Raw genomic sequence first — 26776 nt, 5'->3', positions numbered from 1 at the left:
CAGGGCTCGAACTCACAAACTGTGAGATCACCACCTAAGCTGAAGTCAGATTCTCGACTGACTGAGGCACCCATGTACCCCCCACCCCATGTTCTTGATTCACCATCAGAGAGGACTCTTTGGGGGACTCTGCATCCATTTTGGTCCACGGGAGGTTAGTAGGTAAGAGGGGTTTTTAGCTGACTTCGTCACAGTCCCCATGCTGCAGCCTGCCTCAAGTGTGCGCCTACGTGCCTCGGGGCACAGCTGAGATGTGTCAGCTCTTCACTTTCCATGCTATAGACCAAGTGGGTGGCCCTTTTAATTTTTCGCATCTCTGGCCAAATGTGAATAGAAACTAGCTTTTTGTCCTATCATGTTTTGGATTCGTATCTTGACTGCCAGTCAGAAGATCCCCACCTATCAGTCCCTCCTTTCATGCTTAATCTATTTTGCGATGATTTGCTGCTCAGGCTGAGAATCGTGTTTCCCATCCAAGTCGTGCCAGCATTGGGGAAGTCAAGCCAGGGGCCTTCTTCCTTCACAATATGCACAATTTTGATTTTGGAACAATACAAATCGAGAGGCTGGAGAACGTGTTTGAACACAAGTAGTGCCGTCCTTGGTGTAGCAGATGACAGAAAGCCGTGGAGGCAGCTGGTGGCCGACACGGGACGTGACCCAGTCTCCCGCTGTCTACGCTGCCAGAGTCTGCCCCGTGTCTCAAGTGGGTGGTGCTGGGTTGGCTGGCTTCGGGCTGGGGCTGAACCGTGGGCATAACGGCCATCACCTTTGCATCCGTGTCTGCGTCCATACGACGAAAGGCATCTCGTCCCTCTGGCATGGGTCACTTAGCTGCAAGTTGCCACCTCATGGGACAGATGACAGGATTGAAAAAGTGAATAAAATAAGGTCTGTGTTTCCAGTCCTGCCCAACCTCCTCGGCCCCAGACTAACGTCTTCAATCACTGGGCGTTCCTGTCTGAAGGTCTGGTGACAAAACCTAATACGTGCCAGATCTTACTCCTTTAATTTTTACAATAACCCGTGAAGCGGTCACTCCCGTTATGTCCATTTTCTACATAGGGAAACTGAGGCATAAAGCAACGAAGGAGGCTGCCCAGAGTGGCCCAGTGAGGTAGGTGTCAAAGCCAGGATCATGAATGCAGGCACAGGCCGCTTTAGAGTCTTTGCTGTAGCCTCTACACTGGGCTCTACTCTGCAGACCCCTCAGATGTATTGGCTTCCAACTGAATAGCTGTCTTCATCCTCAACCAGCCCCTCCTCTTACTGTCCCATTTCTCCGAACAGTTTTGTCACTCTCCTCACTAGGGAGCAGTGGAAGACTGGGGGTAAAGCACCTGCCACCTTCATGTACCGGAAACATTGCCAAGTCTGGTAGATGTTGCCCTCTAAGGGTTTTCCAATTCCTTCTGTTTCTTTCTGTCACCGCCATCGGTGTGGAGCTCAGGTGCTGGTTACAGCTTCAGGTCATAAAGCATTAAGGGGGAGGGGCTCACAGTGGCACCCAGGCTCAGCCTCTCCCTTCCCAATGGAGAGCTGTTGCCCCCAAACCTGCAAGATCCTCCTGTCCGACCTGCCAGCGCCCCCCTCCCTTCACCCCAGTCCTTCCCATTCTCGGCGCAGAACTGGCCTCGTGAGGACCAGCCCCCTAGGGCCGATGCAAATACATCCTGTGCCCCACGGGCCACACAGCAGCGGAATCCCCCGATGAAACCTGGAGTCTGTGTTTTTAGCGAGCTCCTCGGGTAGTTTGATAGGCTGCTTGGTTTGGGGATCGCTTCTTGTTTACTGTCCCATCAGGCCCTTTCGGCCCTGCACCAACACCCTCCTTGGCTTTCTGCGGCCGTGTGGTTAGCACACTGCTCTGCTGGCGTGCTCAAGGCCAACGCCTCGTGCCGGGCAGCGTTTCCAAGGTCATTCCAGCTCCTCCTCCACGTGCACCTCGTCCTCCAGCTGCTGCAGATCACGAACCTGGGGGGGACGTACGAGGAGACTGTCCACGGTCTGCGTCGTCCAGCCAACGGGGGGCCTTTGCCGAGCTCGGGAGTTTCCAAGGAGACCTTGTGAGTGAGCGTGGGGGCTGCCTCTCCAGTGGGACTGCATGGTGTCTGGGAGCTCTCTAGGTCCTGGGAACGCGTGTGCTGAGCACAACCCCCTTCTCAAGTGGTGTTTAGACATTGGTTTTGATCACAGTCCGTGTTGTTTTTGCTCAGGGTCCCAACTCCCTAAGTGGAAGAAAGAGTTTGTTTTCAATTCCGTTACCGCAAAGTCGAGGCGTGTGGTGTTCGTAGGCTCCGAATCTCCGAGGAGCAGACTTCCTCTCTCTTCCGTCCCACTTTGCACTCCACCCCTTCTGGACTCACCTTATCCTGCTGGACTTACCTCTGCTCGGTGCTCCTGGCGATCTCTCCACCCCTGGAGGACTCACACATGACTCCGACTCCCTGTTACTTCCCCACGGCCTTTCCTGTGCCTCTGTTGTCACCTGTCACGGCATGGGCTTCATGACGCAGCTCTAAGACACTCTTGGAACCTGGGCGTAGGTGGGAATCTGAGGAAAGCTGTGATTGGCTTGTCAGAGGGGGGCCCTGTTCTCCTGTCTCCTCCTTGTACGTTGCATTTTCAGAGGCAAACCCACAAATAGGACCCTCTTTCCTCATGTGCCCTTTCCTCTGGATAGAACAGACGGGACACCTGGAATCTGTGCGTCAAATTTCCTCACTTGTTTATACCTTCAGTCAATTGATATTCATTGAAGGCCCAGGTTTTCCTATAGTCCGTCTTTCTTTCTTTCTTTCTTTCTTTCTTTCTTTCTTTCTTTCTTTCTTTCTTTCTTTCTTTCTTTCTTTCTTTCTTTCTTTCTTTCTTTCTTTCTCTCCTTCCTTCCTTCCTTCCTTCCTTCCTCTCTCTCTCTATCTCTCTTTTCCTTCCTTCCTTCCTTCCTTCCTTCCTTCCTCTCTCTCTCTATCTCTCTTTTCCTTCCTTCCTTCCTTCCTTCCTTCCTTCCTTCCTTCCTTCCTTCCTCTCTCTCTGTATCCCTCCCTCCCTCCCTCCCTTCCTTCCTTCCTTCCTTCCTTCCTTCCTTCCTTCCTTCCTTCCTTCCTTCCTTCCTTCCTCTTTCTCTTCCTTTCTTCCTTCCTTCCTTATTAAAGAGAGTGCACACATGTGCGGGAGGGGCAGAGGGAGAGAGAGAACCTCAAGTGGGCTCCACTGATGTGGGGCTCAATCCCATGACCGTGAGATCACGACCTGAGCTGAAATCAAGAGTCCGATGCTTAACTGACTGAGACACCCAGGGGCCCCATGACTTGCTTTCTGCCTCAGAGGGTTCTTAAGTGAATACGGCCATTCCCCTGCCTTTTTAAAACCGTGCCACCTCCGCTAAGTAAAAAACAAAAAACAAACCCGTCGTGTCCTCTTTTGTCATTGGTCGAGATAAAAAACAAATACACCCGTTGTCACTAAAAGCAAATCAAAGCAACGATAACTTTAAATTTTTTTTAAAGTCTATTTATTTTGAGAGAGACAGAGACAGTGTGAGTGGGGAGGGGCAGAGAGAGAAGGAGACCGAGAACCCCAAGCAGGCTCTGCACCGTCAGTGTGGAGGAGCCCGACACGGGGCTCCCACCCACGAAACCGTGAGATCACGACCTGAGCCGAAACCGAGTCAGATGCTTAACCAACTGAACCACCCAGGCACCTCAAAGCAAGGATAATTTTCGATTGTGCTCCCAGCTTTGGATTAGTAGCCTTCTGCTCCTACCTCAGCCTTCCCGCAGACTCCCCCAAATGTGGGAAGTTCCTGAGTGTGGCACCCTGGATTCGTGCCGTCTTCTCCAGGGCAACCAGAACTACCGGGAACGGTCATGGCCAAGGTGACCACGCCTCTTCCCCGCATCTGGCAGGCATGGGGCCGTGGTCGAGTCAGGACCACTTTGTTTTAGAGCCTGCCTTTCCCTCCTCAGGGGCTGGATTAACATAAAAACTCGGAATGCTGGTCTCAGGTCTAGCCACTGCCTGTGGGTTCGTTATGCTCTCTTCATGTGTTTATCCCATCTCCCAACCAGATGGGAAGCCCCTTCCCATGAGAGGTTGTGACCGTCTTATCTTTCTCTCCCTCTTTTACTCACCGAGCCCAACACCATCCCCTGCACATTTTGGATGCCCCGTGCGTACGTTAAGATGATTAGAAAAATAAAAATTTAAAAATTGGTGGCAGAATGCCCCAAGATCCTGCTCAATAGAATTTTGGCTGCCTTTCTTTAAAACCAAAAGTGAATTGCACGTTTTTCTTCCCAATCTTCCTATTTCCTTAGCCAGGGAAGGATGCAACATGTCTTTGGTGAGACAGGTTCGGCCTTGTGATGCCCGTGGGTGGTGGCTCTCTTGCCGCTTTGACTTTGGATCCTGGGCCAAGGCTACCTCATCGCTCTTGGGGGACCTGGCTGTTGGAACCTCCCCCCAGCTCCTTCAAAGGGAGAAGAGCTTTGGCTGCAGAAGGAGGCAGGATTGGTTGACCTCATCTCCTTGGGCAGTGCTCAGTATATCCCTGTGGAGAGGTCTCCCTGTGACTTTGGCTGTGACTCCTGGCAAGACTTACTACACCTGTGTCTTCCACGGGCCGTTCGTGCACCAGGTGGCTCCCCATAGGCGAGGGAGGGACACAGGCCAATCCAGCCAAGGCTCTAGTAACTGATGCAAATTCTCTTTGGCTGCTATCTGCGGCTGAGTTTTATGGCAATGAAACATCCTTCTGTGTCCGGGTCATTTTTCTTTTAGCGCCTGGAGTCCTGTACTGAATATCATTCGAACTTTAGAAAGACCTCATCCAGGGGCGCCTGGGTGGTGCAGTCGGTTAAGCGTCCGACTTCAGCCAGGTCACGATCTCGCAGTCCGTGAGTTCGAGCCCCGCGTCGGGCTCTGGGCTGATGGCTCAGAGCCTGGAGCCTGTCTCCGATTCTGTGTCTCCCTCTCTCTCTGCCCCTCCCCCGTTCATGCTGTCTCTCTCTGTCCCCAAAATAAATAAACGTTGAAAAAAAAAAAAAAAGACAAGACCTCATCTGGTACCCGGGGCTGAGGCCCCTTGCCTTAGTGTCTGAGACTAACAACAGCTGACATTCGTTATGAGAACATTCAGAGTGGATTATATGCCGGTTACTATATAATTAATTTTAAGAACCCTCTGAGACCGATATTCCTGTACCCACTTTACCATGCGGGAACCTGAAGCTCCAATATTGGGCGGTCTCGCTTGAATCGCATCCCTGGTACAGCAGCCAAGCTGGGATTTGAACCCTGTCAGCCTGGCTCTAAAGATCTTGTTGTTTTTTTCTGGATACTCGACTACAAAGCACATGAACACCGTAACCGACATTTCCGAGAGAATACTTAATCCGTGAAAAAGCAAATGCTTCGGCAGCACCGAGACAAAATTTATTGCTATCCAATTGATATATTAGTTAGAAATCAGATTGCGTTTTCCATAAAGAGTTTCCTAAAGGAGTCCTGTGTGGCAGGGATGCCAGCAAAGTATGAATTATTTTAGTACTTGAGAGTTACGAAACGACTTGTCGTTAAAATAATTACTTCTCCGACTTCCTTCTAATTCAGACCGGCAGCTTCCTGGAAGTAGACTGTGTTAGCATTTATTATCATTTGCTAATTCATCGGGCCACGAAAGCAACCAGTTTGGCTTGCCAATAGGCTAACGTAGTCCTGGCTCAATTTATCAGAAAGGCTGATGGTTGTAGCTTCCCCCCATCAGAATTGACCTAGGCCCCTTCCAGCTTGATCTCATTCACTGATTTACTAAGCTTTCGTCTAGGACGTGCCCGGCACAGAGTATGCGCTCGATGAGTATTGGAATAAATGAAGCAATGTGCTCATTTGTGGCATTAAAATGCTGAGCAGGACAGGGCTGAGGTCCCCTTGGGTCCCCGCCACGTCCACATAGGAGCTTTGCTACGGTCACTGGTGGTTGCTTTGCTCCTAAACCTGGCTCTTTCTCTTTACCTCGACCCTTTCTCCTTAGTTATGGCCCAGGACAAAACTGTCACCTTGGAAAGATTTTTAAACCACTCGGCCTTGTCTTATCTGTCCTGTCTGTCTTGTATGTCTCCATGACTTTTGTTCTCCTCCTTCTCTGATTATCTCATAAGGGCCAAGGTTCTTCCCAGCATCGCTGGGGGCCCCTTCTCTTCTCTCCCTGTTCTCGCCCCACTGTGGGCTCTGACCCGCCTGCATGACGTCTGGGGCCACAACTAGAGTGACAGCTCCCAAGTCTCTCTCTCTTCCAAGTTTTGGAACCATATGTCCAACTATGTATATTCTGAATGTCTTCTCTGGATTAGGAAAGCTCTGCGGGAGGAACATTTCCAAAATCAACGTGCGCAATTTCCCCACCCCCAAACCTGAGCTTCCTTTTGTATTTTCTAGGTTGTGCCAGTGCTATCACTAAATTGAATCTAGAAACTTCATACTTGCTCAGCACACCTCTCTCTCCTTCTCTGCTCCCCTGTCACTGTCTAGTTAGTCACGAAACCCTAGAGAGTCTATCTCAGAAACATCCCCCAAAGGCACCCCTTCATCACCTTGGATTCTGCCCCTCATTCGCTTCTCAGCCAAGCTCATGCTGACAGGTTGTCAGGCAGGAGCATCATGGGACCAGAGTGGGCCTGTTTTCAGACTTCTCTCGACTGAAGGCGGCCAATGGTTGACTTTGTTTCTCCCCCAATCATGTTAGCGATCAGAGGATCTCTTGCACCACGTGTTCTGACTGCCCCGCGAAGATGGGGGCTGAGCCAGGCTTCCAATTGGGCAGAAACCATAAAACAGACAGACACAGAAGCAGGTTGGCATTCCAGAGCTGGCCTCTGGCCTCCAGTCCATGGCGTGGTCCTCAGGCCATGTCCAATAAGCAAGGTAGACAGAAGAGGGCTCCAGGGAGGCCCACAGTCTGCTGCATGGAACCTGAGCCCTTATCTCTGATTGGTGACAATGGTCTCTCTGATGTCACATTTTTTTCTCTTTGATTAAAAGCACTATATTGCCAGGGCGCCTGGGGAGCTCAGTCCATTAGGCATCCAACTCTTAATTTCAGCTCAGGTCCTGATCTCACAGTTCATGAGTTTGAGCCCCGCGTTGGGCTCTGCGCTAACAGTGTGGAGCCTGCTTGGAATTCTCTCTCTCTGCCCCTCCCACAAATGCACACGCTTTCTCTCTCAAACAAATAAACTTAACCCCCCCCCCCACTATATTGCCACTGTTTGTTGTGTGTGTTTGAGTAAGTGTAAGTTAGTGTGTAGGAGTGTGAGTGTCCGTGTGTGTGTGTGTGTGTGTGTGTGTGTGTGTGTGTGTGTTTTAATCATCAAATTCATAATGAGCAAAATGTAACCAACATGGCCTAGAAGAGAGAGACCAGGTCCAAGGAAGCCCGGGATTTAAGCTAGTAGCAAAACCCGGGGAGCACACTTGTACCTTTAAATAGGAGCCACTGAAAACAGTCACCCCTGTGCTTAAAAATCTCAGTTCCCTCCCTGTCATCTACAAGACTGAGTCTGACCCCTTGTCCTGGGATCAAAGCCTCTACCATGGGATGCTGGGCACCTCCAGCAAATTCACCCTCTGCAGCCACACTTCCTCTTTAATTTTTTTTTAAAACATTTTTATGCATTTTTGAGAGACAGAGGCAGGGCAGAGAGAGAGGGAGACCCAGAATCGGAAGCAGGCTCTAGGCTCCGAGCTGTCGTCACAGAGCCCGACGTGGGGCTCGAACCCACGAACCGTGAGATCATGACCTGAGCTGAAGTCGGAGGCTTCACCTACTGAGCCGCCCAGGCGCCCCCACACTTCCTCTTTAGACAAGGAATGGCGGCCAGAACCTTGTGCTGTGTTGCGCGTTACAACCTGTCGTCTGAACGTCTTGCTCTTCTTTCCCACCTCCTTGTTCGACTTTGCTCAGATATCAGCCCCGCTGTAGACGTCCCCTGGTTCCTTGTCAGATAAAATGTAGAACGCCCAGTTAAATCTGAATTTCAGAAACACAACAAGTAATTTTTCAGTACATGGCCCAAATAACTTAGCGGTTGTTTGGCTCTCAAAATGAACCGTGCGTCCTGTATTTTTATCTGCCATTTCTGGTACCCCTACTCCTGAAATTTCTTCCGCCTCAATATTCCCACTAATCTCTTATGGCTCTTCTGCTACCAAGGTGACGTATTATGTTGCCGGGTGTCTTCCGGACCAGAATACGTATTCCTGCGTCAAGAACCATGGCCAAGTAACTCACGCGCCCGATGTTTGTCAGCCATGGCCGTCCCTTCTGGCAAGCACTGTGCTGGGTGTGGGGTACTAAGTCTAGTGAAATCGGGGCCCTGCACTATGGCGTGGTTGGCAAACTATGGCCTTGGGCCGGATCCAGCATGCTGCCTGTTCTCCGGGCCACGGCCACGCCGCCGCCACACTCACTCGCTTATGTATTATTGTCTGTGGCTGCTTTCACACTCCAACGGCAGAGCATGTGGCCTCTTGGCCCACAAAGCCTAAAATATTTACTATCTGGCCCTTTATAGAAAAAATGTGCCAACCCCTGGTCTAGAGGATCTTACAGTCTAGAGGAGACAGACGTAAACAAATAAAAGCAAATTCATCTTTCATCTCCAAAGCCTTGTAGAAGTCAATGTGTGGTCTGGAGACCACCTATTTGAGAATCACCTGGAGCCTCACCCTGCAGATCCTGATTTCTGAGCCTGGAGAGGTTGCCCTTAAAGAAGGCTTCTAGATGATTCTGCACATTGAAGTCTGAGCATCACTGTCCTAGTGCCTGCCATCCTGTCTGGTGCATGCACAGCCCTGATAGATGACTGGGCAGAAAGCGTCTGTTCATTGACTGTTTTTTTTAATGTATGTGTTTATGGAGAGCCTGACGTGGGGCTGGAACCCACAGACCGCGAGATCATGACCTGAGCCGAAGTCGGACGCTCAACCAACTGAGCCACCCAGGCACCCCTTGACTCTTTTTCAATTCTGTTATTATTTTTTAAAGCCACTGGCTCTGTGTGTTACAAAAAGTCACGATTTCAGCCTTTAATCCTGCGAGGGGACTTGGCAAAATTTACCACCAATCCAGGCGCAGTGCTGCTGGCTTCCTCCAGAGAAACGCACCCCCAGGACCATCGTCCTCAACTGACTTCAGCAATGTCTTCCTTATCCTGAGGGATCAAGCAGAGGCCGCCTGCCATCCCCTCGCAGCAGGAGTGGAGCGATACGTCAGCGGGCATGGCCCTCCTCTACCTCCGTCATGGTCCATTCCCAGGCCGACCTGCGCGGCCCCACAAACGGTCACCTCACCAAAATAAGCCCAGTGGCTCCTTCATGTTCCCCAAGCCCAGCAAATCCTGTCTCCTCGTGGTGCAGCGTGATGGGCTGACAGAAACTAAATAGCGAATTCAACCCATTAGTATTTGGAAGGCAAATGTTTCCTAGTGAAAATAAAGTCTGTGACTCTATGTTGAGACAGATGTTCACACTTGCTACCCTTGTTAGAGTACTTAAGAAAATAAATTCCAGATAAGAGAGCCGGCCACGGGCATTCCTGGGGCCTGCGTGTTCCCGGCTCTCCAAGCCCTTGTGAGCAGCGTTCAGGGCACCAAGGGAATAAAATAACAAAATAATCCACCCCCCGCCCCCGCAATTCCACCTAAATTTTCTTGTTCTAGCCAAATAATTGGGGCAAGTGGAGTTTTTAAAAAGCTGGATTATCTGTATAATTAATTACTTTAATGGCCCTCTGTAGCTTGCACGCAAGGAGCCAGACTAAATGTTCTGTTGACGTGTTGGCAAGAGCGGAGGGATGTGGACTTGACCTTATACGGCCGGCAGTGAGCTCAAGCGGTTTGCACTTGTTTCTGCTGTTTGGGTTTAGGTGCATCCACAAGAAGGCATGTCACTGAAATCATCCTGAGATCATTGAAACATCTGGGCCTCGCTGGCGACCACAAGCTTGCCTGCGATAGGCGTCCGTTTTTCCTCTCCATTCTTCTTATCGGATGCATGAAGTTATTGATTGTAGACATGCTCATGGGAGTGGCTCTTAAGACATATTAAACGAGGGGCACCTGGGTGGCTCAGTCCGTTAAGGGGACAACTTCGGCCCAGGTCATGATCTCACGGTTCATGGGTTCGAGCCCCGAGTCAGGCTCTGTGCTGACAGCTCAGAGCCTGGAGCCTGCTTCAGATTCTGTGTCTCCCTCTCTCTCTGCCCCTCCCTCCCTCCCTCCCTCCCTCTCTCTCTCTCTCTCTCTCTCTCAAAAATAAACATTAAAAAAAAATTAAACATCTGAAACGAAATGCCATTGCGTGAGCAATTTGGCTTTGGGGTATTTAAGTACGTGAGAACTATTCTCTCTCTGACAATGAGAAGAAAAAAAAAAAAGAAAAGAAAACCCAAATATCACCAGACTTGGCATCTTTGAAAAAAATCCAAACAACATAGGTAATCTCGTACTTTGTGATTCCTCTGATGAATATGTTCTATGTGTGTTAAGTTTATTATATTCCAAGCAGTTTATGCTATTTTACTTCCCGTACACGAGCTTGTTTGATACAAAGATTCGTCTTGCCGAATTATTATATTTTCACGTTCAAATGCCCAGCACGATTGTTTTCCTCTAAAATATATTCTTAATAACTTACTGCTCTTTTGTGTGCTTCCGTCACTGACAGCAACACACGAGGGAGGGAACCCTGAATTAAAAATTGTCTTGCCACATTTTGTGGAAGAGAGCCTTCGAACTGCATACTAGTTACACAAGCACGGGGCTTATTAGCCAGTTAAAGCCCTGGGTAGATAAATTATTAAGGGAGGCCAGATAAATTTTATTTGCAAATCTGAACTTTACCAAGGGGGGAAAAAAAATAAAACTTCCCTTATTTAATCATGATGGGAAGGGTTCAGGTGTTGTCATACATCTAGGACACAAAGTAAACACCAAAAGCAAGTCCCCCACCATTCAGCTGTTTTTTATTAATAAACCCCCATCCATCATAAATTGCTGGAAAAGCTGGCCAGATGTTGGAAACTCACCCCACTTGTCACCTAGGTCATTCCTGCAGGAGTTACAATTTAGTTAATTTCGCCACTACAGTAGCTTGATATAATTAAAGACTCAGTAGGGTGTGTTTTAAATGCTATTAAGTCATTAAGGGTTTTTAGGGAGCCAGGAATGTGCCTTCATTGTAGTGAAGAGGGCAACATTTTCTCAACACAAAGAAGCCAGTGATCCGTGTTTTAAAACGCAGGAGTTAAAGTACCTAGCGATGAAATGAGACTCTCAGACATCAATTATGGAAATCAATAAAGAATGCTACAACATACACTGAGCTTTCTTGGCCCTTTCTTGATAGAAGGAAAGACCACAGCAGAGCCAACAAGACTGTGCTTGCTTAATCAAAGCAATAAATTCTCCGTGTCAGAGCTGCATTTTTAAAGAAGCTCTAAAATCTCTTTTTGGTGCTGACGCCTGTTTCTGAGACCAAATCACCTAGTTCCTGAGAACAATAAAGGCACAATGAAGGGTTTTCCCCGCTGAACCAGTTTAAAATAACGTATAGCTATCACCCCTCCGTCCTGTGAACAAACACGTGAGGCGGTTGGAGGAAGGCAGGGGCTGAATGAGAATCTATGTGCAACAAGTTGCTAACAAACAAAAAGAATTCTAATGGCACCAGCGTGTATTTAAATAGGTTGAGAGGATCTGAGCGTGAATCCTTCTGAACCTGCTTTCCGGAGGCCAGGCCAAACCCACCTGTGACCGTGGTGCTTTGTACTGCATCGAGGGCTCCTGACGTCACCCTGGGAACAGCCCCCGGCACCTGGCCGGGCCCCCAGTTCTCTTGGGCCCTTTCAACAACGCCTCCGGGAGCCCCCTTCCAGGGTGTGCGTGAAGACCATCCACGTGCTCTGTGATTGCTTATTTAAGTTTGGCTTTACTATGCCAGTGCTACAGCAGTTAACCATCAGCTTCAGAGACAAGGCTCATAAATCAGGACGATGGCCTCAAAACTCCCCACTCCCACCTCTCCGGTAACTAGGAGAGAACGGGGCCCCAGAAGAAGGTGTCGTGTTACTCTCGCAGAGCCGTCCGGGGCACCCCAGACTTGCCACCCGCGCGTTGCACACGAGATGTTGAAGGCAGGTGACGAGTGGGGTGATGGTCACAGAGAGTTGGGGTCATTCTGTGTGGGGGGCGCATAATGCCGGACTGTGCTGGGGCCACAAGGCCCTTGTTTGCCCAGATCTGGAATGTTTCAGGCACTTGGAGGGAGCCCGGGGTAGGAGGAAGAAGGATCCAAAAGGAAGGCTCAAAACCGTGACGAAGGCTTCAAGAGCAAGAGGGCTGTGCACATTCAAGGTCAAGAATGTGTAGCCTGACTTGGCCGAAGACTGGCTCATGGTCACTGTCAGCGGAGCGATATCTGAAGGGCCCAGGCAGTTTGGTTTTGGCCTGAGCGCGGGGATATATACCATGAATTATATCATCAGGCCCCGGAGGCTTTCGGGATAGCAATCCCCGCGTGTATCTGGAGGAAAATCCAACCCGACCCTGGACTGACTTTGGCACAATAAGGAAATCTTGTCCCATGGGTCCTGGGCCTAGGGCTGAACCACTTCTTGGACGTGCCTGTTGGGAGCTGTCACGAAGAAGAGCGACCTGGTCTAATTGGAACCTTGATTCCTGACTTGATCCAATTAGTGTGCCGGGTTTGCTGAGGTCCTTTGGGGACTAGAAAGGATGCTGGTGACCAGCGGCAAATGGAAAGTTCCTGTTTTGAGCTGGAAGGAAACCAGATGTTGAGTATGCGACTGACTGTCAGCGTTGATCCCGGTTCACACGAGGATGGGCTCCTTGCAGATGTGTGGGCTAATCAAAGCCAACTGGCTGTCTGGTCTTAAATGGGTCTGGTCCTCTTGCGTAGTCCCCAGCCTCCACCATAAGTGATTCAGCCTTTAAACGGTTTAACTGTAGCTGATTCATCCATCTTTGACTGAGCACCTTCTGTGTGTCAGGTGCTGGGGACACATACGAGGCAGGCGTCTCCTCAACAAGGGCTTCAAGGCCATGTGCCTCGTTGGGCTTTGGCCTGCCTCTTCGACCTCTTTGCACGACTCCACCCTTCTGTGCTGCAGTCACACTGGCCTGAGGGCCGTCGCACGTGCTGCCCCTCTTAGAACGTTCCTCCTTTTGCTCTTCCCCGCACCATTTTTTAGGTTACAGATGCCTTTCCTGACCACTGTTTCTGGAATAGATTCCGCCCCCGCCAGTGGCCCAATAGACAGCCACAGTAATAGAGACGATTACATCTTAACTTTTCTTTATAGCTTTTGCCACAAATTGGAATTGTTTGCCCAGTAGAGCATGTTGGCTTAAAAACGTGAGCTCTGAGGGGCATCTGGTGGCTCAGCCAGTGGAGCGTCCGACTTCGGCTCAGGTCATGATCTCGCAGTTCCTGGGTTCGAGCCCCGCGTCGGGCTCTGTGCTGACGGCTCAGAGCCTGGAGTTCACTTCGGATTCTGTGCTCTCTCTGCCCCTCCCCTGCTTGTGCTCTGTCTCTCTCTCTCTCTCTCTCTCAAAAATAAACATTAAAAAATTTAAAAAAGAAAAAAAAAGCGTGAGCTCTGAGGTCAGACTACCTGGGTTCACATCTTGCCTCTGCTGCTCCCTGGTTCTGTGTCTCCATCTCAATGCCTCAGTTTCTGAATCTATAAAATGGAAATGGCAACAATAACCAATAAACAATAAAAACTTTAATGTCAGTTTAATTAAATCTTTTCGTTCATGGTCCCACATTTCTCTTTTACTTTGAATCATGGCTTAATGAAACTCTAACATAGCACTGGACAGAGGCACACTGAATTCGTGCCCAGGATGCCTTAACTCAAAAACGTGTATTTTTAGACTATGATGATTAAAAATACACATCTTTATTAAATGGAGAAATTAACAACCATGAAATATGAGGAGATTTTGCTTGCCTGTGAAACAGACCAACATAGTTCCAAATTAGGAGAAGACAACTGCCTTCCAAGCTTACAACGCGTAGCCCGAGATTTACATGGTCGGTGCTCTCACATGCGTAAAGCAACTGAATTCAGATGGTTCAACTTAATCTTGAAAAGTTGGCCATTTCTAGGATTTAATCATTTGCAAGTTCAACATAATGAGAGAAGGCCAGGTAGTTAACACGTCTACAATACAGCAGGTGTTAATGGCACAAGTGAATTATTGTAAACTGTAATGGGAAATATAATGAGTAGCTTCAAACCCAAGAAAACAATGACTTTAAAAAAAAAATAGGAAGCATTGAAAACGAAATGTAAAGCGCTGTTGGTGGTAGGTAATATTTGATGAGAGAAGGCGTATGTTTAGGGTATTTTTAAAAGGCGAATCTTGTGGTGGGGAGTCACTTAGTTGAGTCAGATATTCGTTCACATGGTTAGCATGTGATGATATGGTGGCTGTGGTCATGGGAATGACATGACATATTTCTAGTGCTTTTACCAACAGTCTAGAACTTCCTTTGTTCCCTCATGAGAGCATTTTCAATAATCCACGTTTGGGATTCCTAAATGGTGCGCACATCATCACAGTGTCAGATGATAAGGAGAGTCTCATGTTCTCTTTCCGCCATTAACACGCTGGTAGTCAATATGGTTGGCTGTTGGTGTTCTGTTGAATTACGGGGTCTGGTTAACGGAACTACTGTATGTACCGCGTCGAGATTCTGAATACTCAGAGTCGGACCCAATAAAATTCACAGGACGTCAAAACTCGGCCGCACAGAATTTCATTTTTAACTTGAAAATTATACAAGGTGGTTATAACGTTTTATATTTACCATCCTGAACATCATTCTGATGACGGAGCATTAGTGAAAAGCTGATTCCAGTTGATGCATTGGACAAATCTGTTCTTCCCAGACTGGATGTAGAGTTAATAGTGATAGAATAGTTGCTTTTCATGGCCACTTAGAGCTTTTCATGGGCCAAGCCCTGATTTAAGTCTCTACAGGCTGACTCTCGTTAAATCATCATAGCAGCTCTTAAAGAGAAGGAGCAGTATTAGCTCCATTTACACACGATGAAATGGAGGTCCAGAGAAGTTACTTGCATAAAGTATCTCTCTCTTTAAAAAAAAATTTTTTTATGTCTATTCATTTTTGAAAGACAGAGACAGAGCACAAGTAGGGGTAGGCGGAGAGAGAGGGGGGGACACAGAATCTGAAGCAGGCTCCAGGTTTTGAGCTGTCAGCACAGAGCCTGACGCGGGACTTGAACTCACGAACCGCGAGATCATGACCCAGCCTGAGTCCGACGCTCAACCGACTGAGCCACCCAGGCGCCCCAAGTATCTCTTTCTAAGTGGAGATGTTGGGATTGGAAAACCCAGGAAGACTGGCTCCAAAAGCCATGTCTTTCAGTCGTTATACTTTAGTGGTCTTTGGTTTGTGTGGCCATTTTAGTGGGGGTATGTGTGTAGTGGAATTGTTAAAAATTACTTGAACGTTACAAAAACGCGATGGTGATATGTGTATGCCTGTTTTCACGTGCTGTATACTTTCCGGTAAAGTCTGGTATGGGCCAGACTTTCACCTCAAATGGGTGAGATTATTCTTTCACATTCTGACTAGAAATTCAGTATTAGTTATGAGAGCCTTCGGGTGAAGTGTTTCTCCCCTCTGCTAATTTTTGTTTTAAGTGAAAATTCCCTTGGAGGAGAAACAACTTACTGTGAATTGAAACTTCAAGTGTCCCAACATAATTTGTTTTTCAACTGGATTTCCTTTGTGAAGCTCTCTCTAAAACAGAGGTGTCTTGAGACCTCGGACAAACACTTCTCATCAGTGGTTCAGCCCATTCATCCAGGGCTCATCACAAGTACCCTTTTTAATACCCATCACCCATCACACACGGCACATCTTTATCATCAGCTGGTGGAAATTTGGGCTTTCTCTATAGTTCGACTATTATTAATAATGCCGCTATAAACATTGGGGTGCATGTACCCTTTCGAATCTGTGTTTTTGTATTCTTTGGATAAATACCTAATTGTGTAATTACTGGACCGTAAGGTAGTTCTAGCACCCTTTTTGCTGAAGTGGGGTATCTGAAGAGAAGTGGATAAATCCTACATGCAGAGTTTGATCAACTTTTACATCCAGGTAATCAGCACCACTATAATTATTACCTAGCTCAAGAACTGGAATATTAATGACCCCTCAGAAGGCTGCCTTTGGCATCATCCCAGGCATATCCTCCAAAGTTCAATTATCCTGACCGTTATCGCCATCAATGGATTTTGCCTGCTTCGGCACGTTCTGTATTATTGGGGTTCGTATAGTAGATCTTCCTTTAGTGTGTAACTTCATTCCGGTGGTGAAATGTTTTCATTATGTGAATGTAGCAATATCTTTTCATTGCAGTAAATATTCCATTTTGGGGTTCAGGGTTCTATATTATCCATTAATATATATGTGTTCTCTATCTCTATATTTATATCTGCATCTGAATAGTCAAGTTAGTTCATTATTTTGTTAAGGTCTCTTATGTTCTTACTGCTATTTTGTCTCAGAGTTCTGTCTGTTATGGAGAAAGATTTGATAGAGTCTCAATTATAGTCTCTATTAGAATCAACTCTAATTATGAATTTGAATATGTCTCCCTTTAGGTCTATTGACTTTTGCTTTATTTATTTGAAGCCATATAATTAGATGCGCACACATTTATAATTGTTGTATCTGCCTTTTGGTTTGGTGCTTTTATCATTATGGAATAGCCCTCTTTAATGATGTTTCTTAAAGTCTATCTTTTCTTTTTTTAATTTTTTTTGGTAACATTTATTTTTGAGAGACAGAGACAGAGCACAAGTGGGGGAGGGGCAGAGAGAGAAGGAGACACAGAATCCGAAGCAGGCTCCAGGCTCCTAGCTGACAGCACAGAGCCTGACGTGGGGCTCGGACTCACAAACTGTGAGATCATGACCTGAGCCGAAGTCAGACGCTCAACCAACTAAGCCACCCAGGCGCCCCAAAGTCTATCTTATATAATATTAACATACTACTTTCTTTGACTGACTTTTACGTAGTACATTTAGTATTTTTTTCCCAGCACTTACTATAAACTTTTCTATGTCCTTGTATTTAATGTTTGTCTCTTATAAGATAATGCATATATATACTATAATAATATATGTTATGTATTATATGTAAAGATATATGTCTTTAATGAAAATATGTAGAACATTTTCAATAAATGTGATTATTGATGTGTTTTGATCGCTACCTATCTTTACTTTGTACTTTCCCATTTGTCTTAAGTGTTTGTTTAAAGTTAAAAAAATCATACCATGTTTCCTTCTTTGTTAGCTATAACTTGTGTATTCTTTTAGTGGCTAATACAGATATTACAGCATTCATTCTTGTAAACTAGAGTCTAATTTAAATTAATACTTTCTCCCCTCCAGATAATGCTAAGATCTTTGAACACTTAAAAATCTATCTGGGGGGGGCAGAGGTGGGGCAGCGCCTGGGTGGCTCAGTAGGTTAAGCATCCGACTTCAGCTCAGGTCGTGATCTCACAGCTCATGAGTTTGAGCCCTGCATCGGGCTCTGTGCTGACAGCTCAGAGCCTGGAACCTGCTTCGGGTTTTGTGTCTCCCTCTCTTTCTGCCCCTCCCATGCTCATGCTCTGTCCTCTCTCAAAAATAAATAAACATTAAAAATTAAAAAAAAAAGCCATCCTTGGGGTGCCTGGGAGACTCAGTCGGGTGAGCATCCGACTTCAGCTCAGGTCATGATCTTGTGGCTCATGAGTTCAAGCCCCACGTCGGGCTCTGTGCGGACAGCTCAGAGCCTGAAGCCTGCTTCAGATTCTGTGTCTTCCTCGGTCTCTCAAATAAATATTAAAAATCTACCCCCTTTCCTCATTTTTACTATTGTCATTCATTCAAATTCTACACATTACTTTTCAAAAGTATTTATTATTATCATTATATTTATATTTATCCGTGTAACGTACATGGTCCTTTCTATTTTTTCTTCATTTCTTCCTTCATTACTGAGTTTCCATCTGGGGTCATTTTTCTTCTGCCCCAAAACAAAGCAGAACAAAAACAGTTCTTTTCAGTATTTTCTTTAATACAGGTCTGTGAGCGATTAGTTTTCTTAATTTTTGTTATTCTAGAAACATCCTTATTTTGTCTTCAGTTTTGTTTTCAGTTTTTACATTTTTTTTTTTACTGAGGTCTAAATTACATACAGTAAAGAGCCCAGATCTTAAGCTTCTGACTTAATTCATTTTTATGTACATACACACGTATGTAACTACCACAGAGCTCCAGATATAGACCATCTGTGGCGTTCTAGCACAATTTTTGTGCCATTCTAAGACCAAAAAATGGCTGCCCAGAGTTAACCACAACTCCGACCTCTAGATTAGTAAGTCAGATTAGTTTTACCTATTGAAAAAACTTTAATAAAAACGGAATCATCTATTAGGTACTCTTTGTTTCTTCTTTCCTTTGCTTAATGTTGTATCGGTGAGTTTCATCTATATTGTAAGTGGAGCAGTTTTCACTGTTAATCGCTGTATAGTATTCCGTTATAGGACATTACCATGATTTGTTCTGTCGCTGATGGGTCGTTTGGGTCGCTTGCTGTTTTTGGCTGCTGCAGGGAGTGCTTCCCTCGGTATTCTTACCTAAGTCTTTGGAGAGAGTAGTGCAATTCTTTTGTGTATATACCTGGAAATGAGAGTGCTGGGGCATTTGGTATTTGTGTATTTAGCAACATAGAGAATGTGCCTTCCCCCCCCCTCTGTCTGCTTTAAGATTTTGTGTTAGTCTTCGGTGTTAGCTCTTTTGTTGTAATGTGTTTATTGTATTTTCTTGCAGGTGTGATTTTTCTTTGCATCTATTCTAGTTGGGTTCATTCATAGTCTCTTTTGAATCTGTGGCTTGGTATTATTTTTTAGTTTTGGAAAATGCCCAGCCATTTTCTCTTCAAATATTGCTTCTGCCTCGCTCCCTTTCTTCTCTTCTGGGGCACCAAATGCACATATTTTAGACCTTTCATTAGGTCTTATATGGCTTTTATATTGTTTTCTGTACTTTTCAATACCTTTTCTCTCTCGTCTTCAGTCCTGGCCATTTTCTACTGTATTTCTGAGTCTTCAGTTACGTCTACTCTTCTGCTACAGCCCTCTATTAAGTTATTAGTTTCGGCTATTTTATTGTTCTAGAATTTCCATCCTAGCGTTTCTATCTTTTCATATATTTCAGTTCTCATCTGTTGTCGTGAACATATTAATTACAGTTATCGTCAAGTCCGTGTCTGAGAACTTTAATATCTTGGTTAACTATAGCCTGTTTCTATTGTGAAATTTTTTGTGGCTTTTTTATTTGTTTTTTTGGTGTAATCAGTTAATTTAATTGTATGCAGAGAAGTTCTGTTTCTGCATGGATTTTTCAGAAGCATTGCATTATGCTGTCTCCCTCCAGGGAGAATACACCTTATCCTCGGGTGTGCAACGGGGAGACAGATTACTTCATTTCAGTTAGGGAAGAGGCTGACCCAAGCTTGGTTTGGAGTCTTCAACTCTTTCATCCCCTCCTGGTTTGCTCCTGTTCCCAGGATATTAATCTCTGGGGTTTCCAACCGGATATCTGAAGTGTTTCCTAGAGCCCTTCCTCTTTGGTTCATCTAGACATTTTTCACCTCTCCATCCATTTGAGATAGCCCAAAATTCTGTTCTGCTTTTAAGCGCCTTTCTACTTGGCTTCTTCGTTTCTTTTCTGTGCATCTCGACCAGAAAGTACCCCTAGAAGAAACAAACTGAACGCTGGGCTGAGCCCTCTGCACCTTGCTGTATCCTAGGATCTTGTCCGCCCCAAACCTGGTTGCCTCGGTGACCCCGAACTCCTGTCTCACCAGGTTGGGAGATCGCCTAAACTCGACTGGCTCCTCTGATTGCTAATCGGCCTCTTTCCTCTCTGCTTGTCCGCCTCTGGCTCCTCTGGCAAACGCTCCAAGGAGACAGGAGGTGTGCAGAAATTTGGGCACATCTCAACGAACTCCCCTTCTCTCTGGGATGTGCCTTCTCGAGTCCTGGATGCGTTGGCCGTTCTCTGATGCCTTTAGACAGATGGGTCTTGTGTTTTATCCAACTTTTCTCTTGCTGCGATGTACCATTAGCTATTCCAGCATGGCTGGAGAGCTTTTACCATTTTGATAAACATAGTCTCCCAGCAACCCGAAGCAAGAGGAATAAAGCAATATCTATTAGAATAGAGCACGATAGGACTCTCTTTATAATTTTTTCAGTATCTGTTGTGATGCAGAATAACTTCTGGAATGTCTTAAGGTTAAATTATGGTCTTACTACTGTCTCTGTTAAGGCAGAAAAAGGAAGATTAAAGCGTTACTTAAATATTCATCTGAGGGAGAGCCCCCTGGCATCTAGAAATGCTGCTGTTACCACAATGAGGTCACGGGTTGCAGGAGAGAGAACGCCGTGGCCGAAGAACCCACGTCTGCCTCGGTTCTGCCATATGCAAAGGGGCTGTGGTTTAGGTACTGAGATCATTTATAGGCAGAGGCGAGCTCCGTTGCTTGGAATCAGCATTGCCCTTTCCTCTGCGAGGTGAGTATCTCCGTGACCCGAGGGGTCTCTAGCTGCCAGTCACTTCTGCAGTCATCAGAAAGACAAGCTCCATTTTAAACTGACAGCATTTTTAAAGCTGTCAAATAGGAGTCAGAAGGGCAGGAGGTAAGTCTGTCTTCTTCAGAGGGCACCTCCTTTTAGAAGACGCCCACTTCGGATTTATCAAAGGCGAAAAGTAGCCGTTTTCTCTTTGTTCCCGTTGTTTTGATAAATACTAGGTGCTTTCGATGTGTGTGCAGGTGCTCCGAGTGATACACGAGGAAGCTAAAACATTATTCATAGGAACCCTAGCCCCGGAGCGCTCTCGGGAGTAGCCACGCCTGAGCTCACAAGTCATAGCAGCCCTCTGTTAAGGGTGAAAAGGATTGTGGCAGAAGGTCCGTGCAAGGGGAGGTGTGCCAGGGGGGGCGATCCGTGAGACGCGGAGGTACCTGGGAGGGCTTCCTGGGAGAGGCGGGTCTCGTGTTGATGCCGGTGTCGGGCGGTTCTTACCCACTTCTCCCGCGGTGACCTCTGCCCGCCTCTGCTTCATCATTTCCACCGGCTCTTCCTTCCTCCTTCGGTTCTGTGGTCTGAACAAGACTTAACACCGAGTGCCGCTTTAGCATTCTGCGGTTTGTTCCCCGGGCAAACGTAGCGGCAGCGTAGATGGGCGCTCTGGGGTGTGTTCCCAGCCTCTCTTCTCCTTTGGACCTTTGCCGTCCAGAAGGAACACTCACCTGCAGACAGCTCTGGCATCGTGCCGCGACCTCTCCTGGCAGCCAGCGGCCGCCAGAAGATGAATGTAGCGGCCGAGGCGATCAGAGAGCATCAGATTGCCTGAGCTTCTGGGGCGCCGTCGCGCAGACCTTTGAAGGGGTTTCAACGAATTAGCAGTGTTGAGAGCAAATTCTTTTTAATCATTTCCTCTCTTTTTCTTGTTGGCTCCGTGAATTTTTCCAGAAGGCAACGGCCAGAACTTTATGAAAACCAAATGATGTGTTCTTTGAGAGAAAGAAGAGATAATTGATTCAGAATCTCCATTTATCTCCTCTCTCGAGTTCAGCAGAGAGGGTCCTCCCCTCCTTGTCCTTGAAATCCAAAGGGGGTTTGTTATTCAAGGCCGATGTTAATTTGTCACGTCATGGAACCTCAGAAATCGTTCTTTTAAGAGGTTAAGACTCGGGAGGCATCCCGTGCGTGAAGAGAGAACAGCAGGCAGAATACGAGGGAGGCAGGGACTAGTCCCCTCATTGCGGACCCCATTTTCCAAGGTCTGGCACACCCCTGAGTCCACGGCAGGAATTCCCAACTGCCCAGGTGAACTATCGGAATTGATTTGTAGCCTTGCATATGACTGTCATATGCTCTCGTATACTTCACCGGCCCGTGAGTGAATGGCTTCCGTCCCTGTGCCCTACGTTGGGGAGTGGTTAGAATGAGGGCTGCAACTCTCAGGAAATTTCCAAATCCATCATCATCGCTAGCTTCTAGGTTTCAGCCACCTGCCTCCCATGGAGCCTTTGGGGGACATGATGGAAAAATGGGAGCAGAGCGCTCAAGCCATATCGAGTTGGCGAATACCCGAAGGATGATACGAGTGGGTTGAACCCTGCTGGAGGGAGGTCTCAAGAGTATGCACACAGTTCAAACTTCAGTCCTTGCCTTCACCCTGTGTCACACGTTAGATAATGGTCAAGAAGAGGCCATTAAGGGCATGTGTAGACTAGGGGCACTCGAACTTACTCTGTAAAGGGCGCTATACTAAAAAAGTTAAGTTTTCAGGCTCTGTGGGTCTTGGGTGCAACTGCTCAACCGTGTTGTCGTAGTTTAGAAGCAGCCACAGACAACACGTACCCAAAGGAGCATGGCTGTGTTCTGATAAAACTTTGCTTTGAATGCTGAAATTTGAATTTCGTATCGTTTTCACTTGTCATGAAATACTGTTCTTCTTTGAAATTTCCCTCCCCAACCTTTCACATTTCACCTAAAAATGTGAAAGCTCTCTTAGCTCGTGGGCTGTACAAAAGAAGGCGATCGGTTGGACCTGGCCTGTGGTCTGTAGTTTGCTATTCATGGGTATACACAGCTGGATGCCGAGAGGGATTCCTACGGTCGGTCGCTTGACCCTCCTCAAGGTCCCCAGGCACCTTGAGCAACTTGAAGCATGGACCGAATCTAATAAAATAAAAATGTGAGGGGACTCATTCATTCAGTTAATATTCCTTGAATATCTACTGTGTGTCAGGCCCTCTTCTCATCACTGACGATATGATAGTAAATCCCACCCTTGGGAGCTTGTTGTTTTGTGCCCTGAGGACAGCTGGTCGTTGAAGCTCAGCCTGGACCCCCCGGGGCTAAACACCTCTTGCCTCAAGAGACACAGATAGAGAACCAAATCCACAAATACAGAACGAGGGCTACGTCTCCCTTGGGGTCTCAGTTGACTCCGTAGGTACCAATAGTGCGTTGCAGCTGAATTAAAGGTAACGTGATCATAAGCTGTGTTCACGGAAATAAAGTTTTTGAAGTCAAGATGTGTTCCTCCGTGTCTCCTCTGGGCTGGTCAGACCCTGCTTTGATATTGACACGGCAGTGATGTGATCCCTCGTTCGACAGCTGTTTATCGAGGGCTTTCTTCAGGCCAGACATGAGACTGAGCAATCCAGGGATGCTCTAGTGGGTGACGCTGGGCTAGAGGACTGTGGAAGATCTTCCCTTTATTCACGGTGCTGTGGTATAGCTAGGAGAAAACAGGAATCCATAGGGGTCTAGAAAAGAATGTGGGTTATGAAATGGCATGGTTAATAAGAGTACCTATGCCATGCCATGCCTCTGTGATGGAGGCATCACAGAGTCATTACCACGAGTAACTCAGGGCTGTTCTTGGCAACAGAATATTGAGCTGAATGGGTCCTGGTTCCACGAATCGTGGCAATTTCTATTTTCTTTCTTTCTTTAATTTAAGTTTATTTATTTTGAAAGAGACACAGTGAGTGGGGGAGGGGTGGGGAGAGCGAGAGAGAACCCCAAGTAGGCTGTGCACTACTGGGCAGAGCCCAAAGCAGGGCTCAAATCCACAAACTGTGAGATCATGACCTGAGCCAAAACCAAGAGTCAGTCGCTTAACCAACTGAGCCACCCAGGCGCCCCGGCAATTTCTATCTTCTGATGAGACCATTTTAGGAGTAGAGAGGGCCTTAAATTACCTGCCAATGAAATGACTTATTATTTAATATTATATATTTAATAATATATAATTATTATTTTATATCATTATATATTTGATATAATGATATATTTAGCAATATATAATTATATATTATTTAATAATTATTTACCCCCTTTCCATTGTGCATTGGACAATATGTCCTGAATTATGACCCTGAGGCAGTAAGTATATCATCAAAGAGTAAATAGTGTTTAATATCGTCTTAATACTAAATAAATGATGCTATGTTTCAATTGTTTAAAAAATGTACCCTTGTTATGATGCATATAACTCTTCATTAACCAGAATGTTGACCTAAGTACCCATCTGGTTATCCAACCAACCTAGGTAACAGGTTGCCATTCTCCTTTTGTACAGGTGTAGGAAGGCGTTACTAGTAACTAAGGAAGTAGCCATTGCTTGCCCCGAAAGCTCGAAGGCACATTTCCAACTCACGTATTTTCTGAAGGAATTGGTGAAGGGTAGGTCATTCAGCCATTTGAAAAACTTGACATTTTCATCAACTCTAATATACATTTTTTCCCCCTAACTCTTATCATTTTTGAAATCACGATGCATCTGACAGTCGTTGGTGTCTTGCTTCCATAATCGTCTTGCTTCTTTCTTTTCCTTTCCTTCCTTTTCTCTCTCTTTTGACTTTCTCATCGCGTGAAAGTGCGTCTTTCAATGAACAGCATTTTACATGAATGAAGTACAGTATTTTTAAAATATGCTATTCTACTCTTAATGGTAGTAACTTGTGGTGACATCGTAGGGGATGAGATTTGGTGGCCATCATGCTCTTCCCAAAGTTACTTTATGTTGCGAAAATGATATGAACATGGAAAATTGATGTTTTCTCAATCTTACGAAAGACCAGAATAAAAGCATCTTCATTTTTATGTCTTTTTAACAAAAATTCTGACTAAAGAAACCTCCAGAACCACTATGTCTGCTGTGCACCCAGCCTTAATTTTCTGTCCCCGCTAAAGCCAGAGTGCTGACCCAAGGTGCTTCCCCTGTTAGGAGGTCAATGGCACCACTCTAAAAGAGAGCCAATTTGATTTCAAACATGTCTTTGCATTTTTGACCCACACAGCCTCTGAGTCTTTTTCTTCGTCAGCATACTTCCTTGCAATGCATAAAAGAGGTGGGACACCAGTAATATTTTTATTTTAGAGAAAGGTATTTTTTGGTCAATTGCTAACTCATGGGCCCTCTGGATATGAGTTGCCAGCTCTCTTTTCATCTAAATCAGGACCAGGAGACTCACTGATGTGTTTGAATTTGGTGGTAAAAAGATTATTCTGCACTTGGGCTAGAGGTAAGGGAGACCTCACTCCTTGTGTCAGATCTCTGGGGGTGAGCAGTGTGGATGGTGTGACTAGCGATTTAAATGCTTTCGACACATCTTCCTTCTGTTTTTCATTCTGGGTAGTTCTTTTCAGGGTTCAAAGACTGTCTTCCAAGGCTCTAGAAACTCGTTGATATATGACTGTCTCTCCGTTTGTCCTACTTTCTGCGTTTCACAGTAATCAAGCCTCACTCCCCAATTTAATGTGGCTAAATGGGCTTGGATTAGAATTCTAAGGGGATTTCTTGCGACGTCAGGAAGACACAACTCTGTTTCTTTGCCTTCACAATGGAGGGAATAAAGAAGTTGACAGGCTTTTATAGATTAAATTATGCTCTTTGTCTTCGTCTTTTCTTTACGTTTGAAGTGATTTGGTGTAATTTAATAAACATCCACTTTCTTTTCTGCATCTTTGGTCAAAAGCTTTGTGTAGGAGTAAATAGGGAATAAAAGCTTTGTCCATTCTGCTGGCCACACAGTCTGCAACGATCTATCACTCTGCCGTGTAGCTTCAATGTCTAGTTAGGGAAAAACAGCCGAGTCTGTATTTTTAACACTTCGGTCTGTCAGCTTTTCTAGCTCCAATTTTGCGATTAGGCAGCTCTCCACAATCACAACCACAGCGAAAAAACGCCATGAATTCAAGCAGAGACGCTAGCATCATTTTTGGTATTGTGGGTTTTTTCCCCCCCAGGGGATATGATAAGTTTTACTAAGCATTCCAGGTAAGTCTTTGCATGAATGTTTGGGTCAATACCTACAAGACATTTTGGGGGCTTCTAATTTTTTGTTTTCCAAAAACCATAGAGAGACCACTCTTGGTCACCTTTCTCAAGAACCTTCCTGAAAATATCTCCAACCTGAGAAGCAGGTAGAAATCAGCCCACAGATCTTTACTTTCATCACTGCAGACCCTGAACACTTTCTGCCGGGAGAATATTTTGGCTTCACTAGAAACTGAAAATGCTTTTTAGCAAACACCTTCCCCCCCCACCGTCTCTCTCTCTTTCTGCCCTTCCCCCCCCCCTTCTCCTCCTTCTAATTCTAATTCCTCTCCCTCCTCCTTCTACTCTCTGTCTCTGTCTCCCCGTCTCTCTCTAACTTGGCAGCCAGCAGCTCCTCAATAAGATCATTTTAAACTCTTTATTTAATTCTTATTGTAAAACTGAAAAAATATTTGTTGCAGAAATGACTTAAAAACCCTAAAAGTGTAATGCAAACATTAAAAACCATTCACATTTCCAGTTCTCAAATGCTGAAGTGTTGGTGTATTGTTTCCCTCTGGTGATAAAACCTCTTTTGCTCCGTTGAGTTTCATTGGTAATGTATTTTGTATTCTGTATTTTTCACGTAACAAATACTGTAAGTCCTTCCATGTGCCATTAAAAACGTTTACAAATGCACTTTTTTTTTTTTTTACAAATGCACTTTTTGATGGTCATGTGCTATTTCATCACGTGTCGACCATGTTTCCCCAACCATTGTTCTACCCTGTTGGCTGTTTAAGGTGAAT

The 26776-nt window shown here is 46.0% G+C and overlaps 1 long non-coding RNA gene across 5 annotated transcripts in view; it reads left to right on the top strand.

Annotated features, from left to right (window-relative positions):
* The window catches only part of LOC123380937, a 266481-nt gene that overhangs the window by 105247 nt on the left and 134458 nt on the right, over nucleotides 1-26776 (top strand). The window lies entirely within an intron of this gene.

The sequence above is a fragment of the Felis catus genome, chromosome D2, assembly GCF_018350175.1.
Source record: "Felis catus isolate Fca126 chromosome D2, F.catus_Fca126_mat1.0, whole genome shotgun sequence".
NCBI classification, from domain to species: Eukaryota; Metazoa; Chordata; class Mammalia; order Carnivora; family Felidae; genus Felis; species Felis catus.
This window is presented reverse-complemented; position numbering and strand designations above follow the sequence as displayed.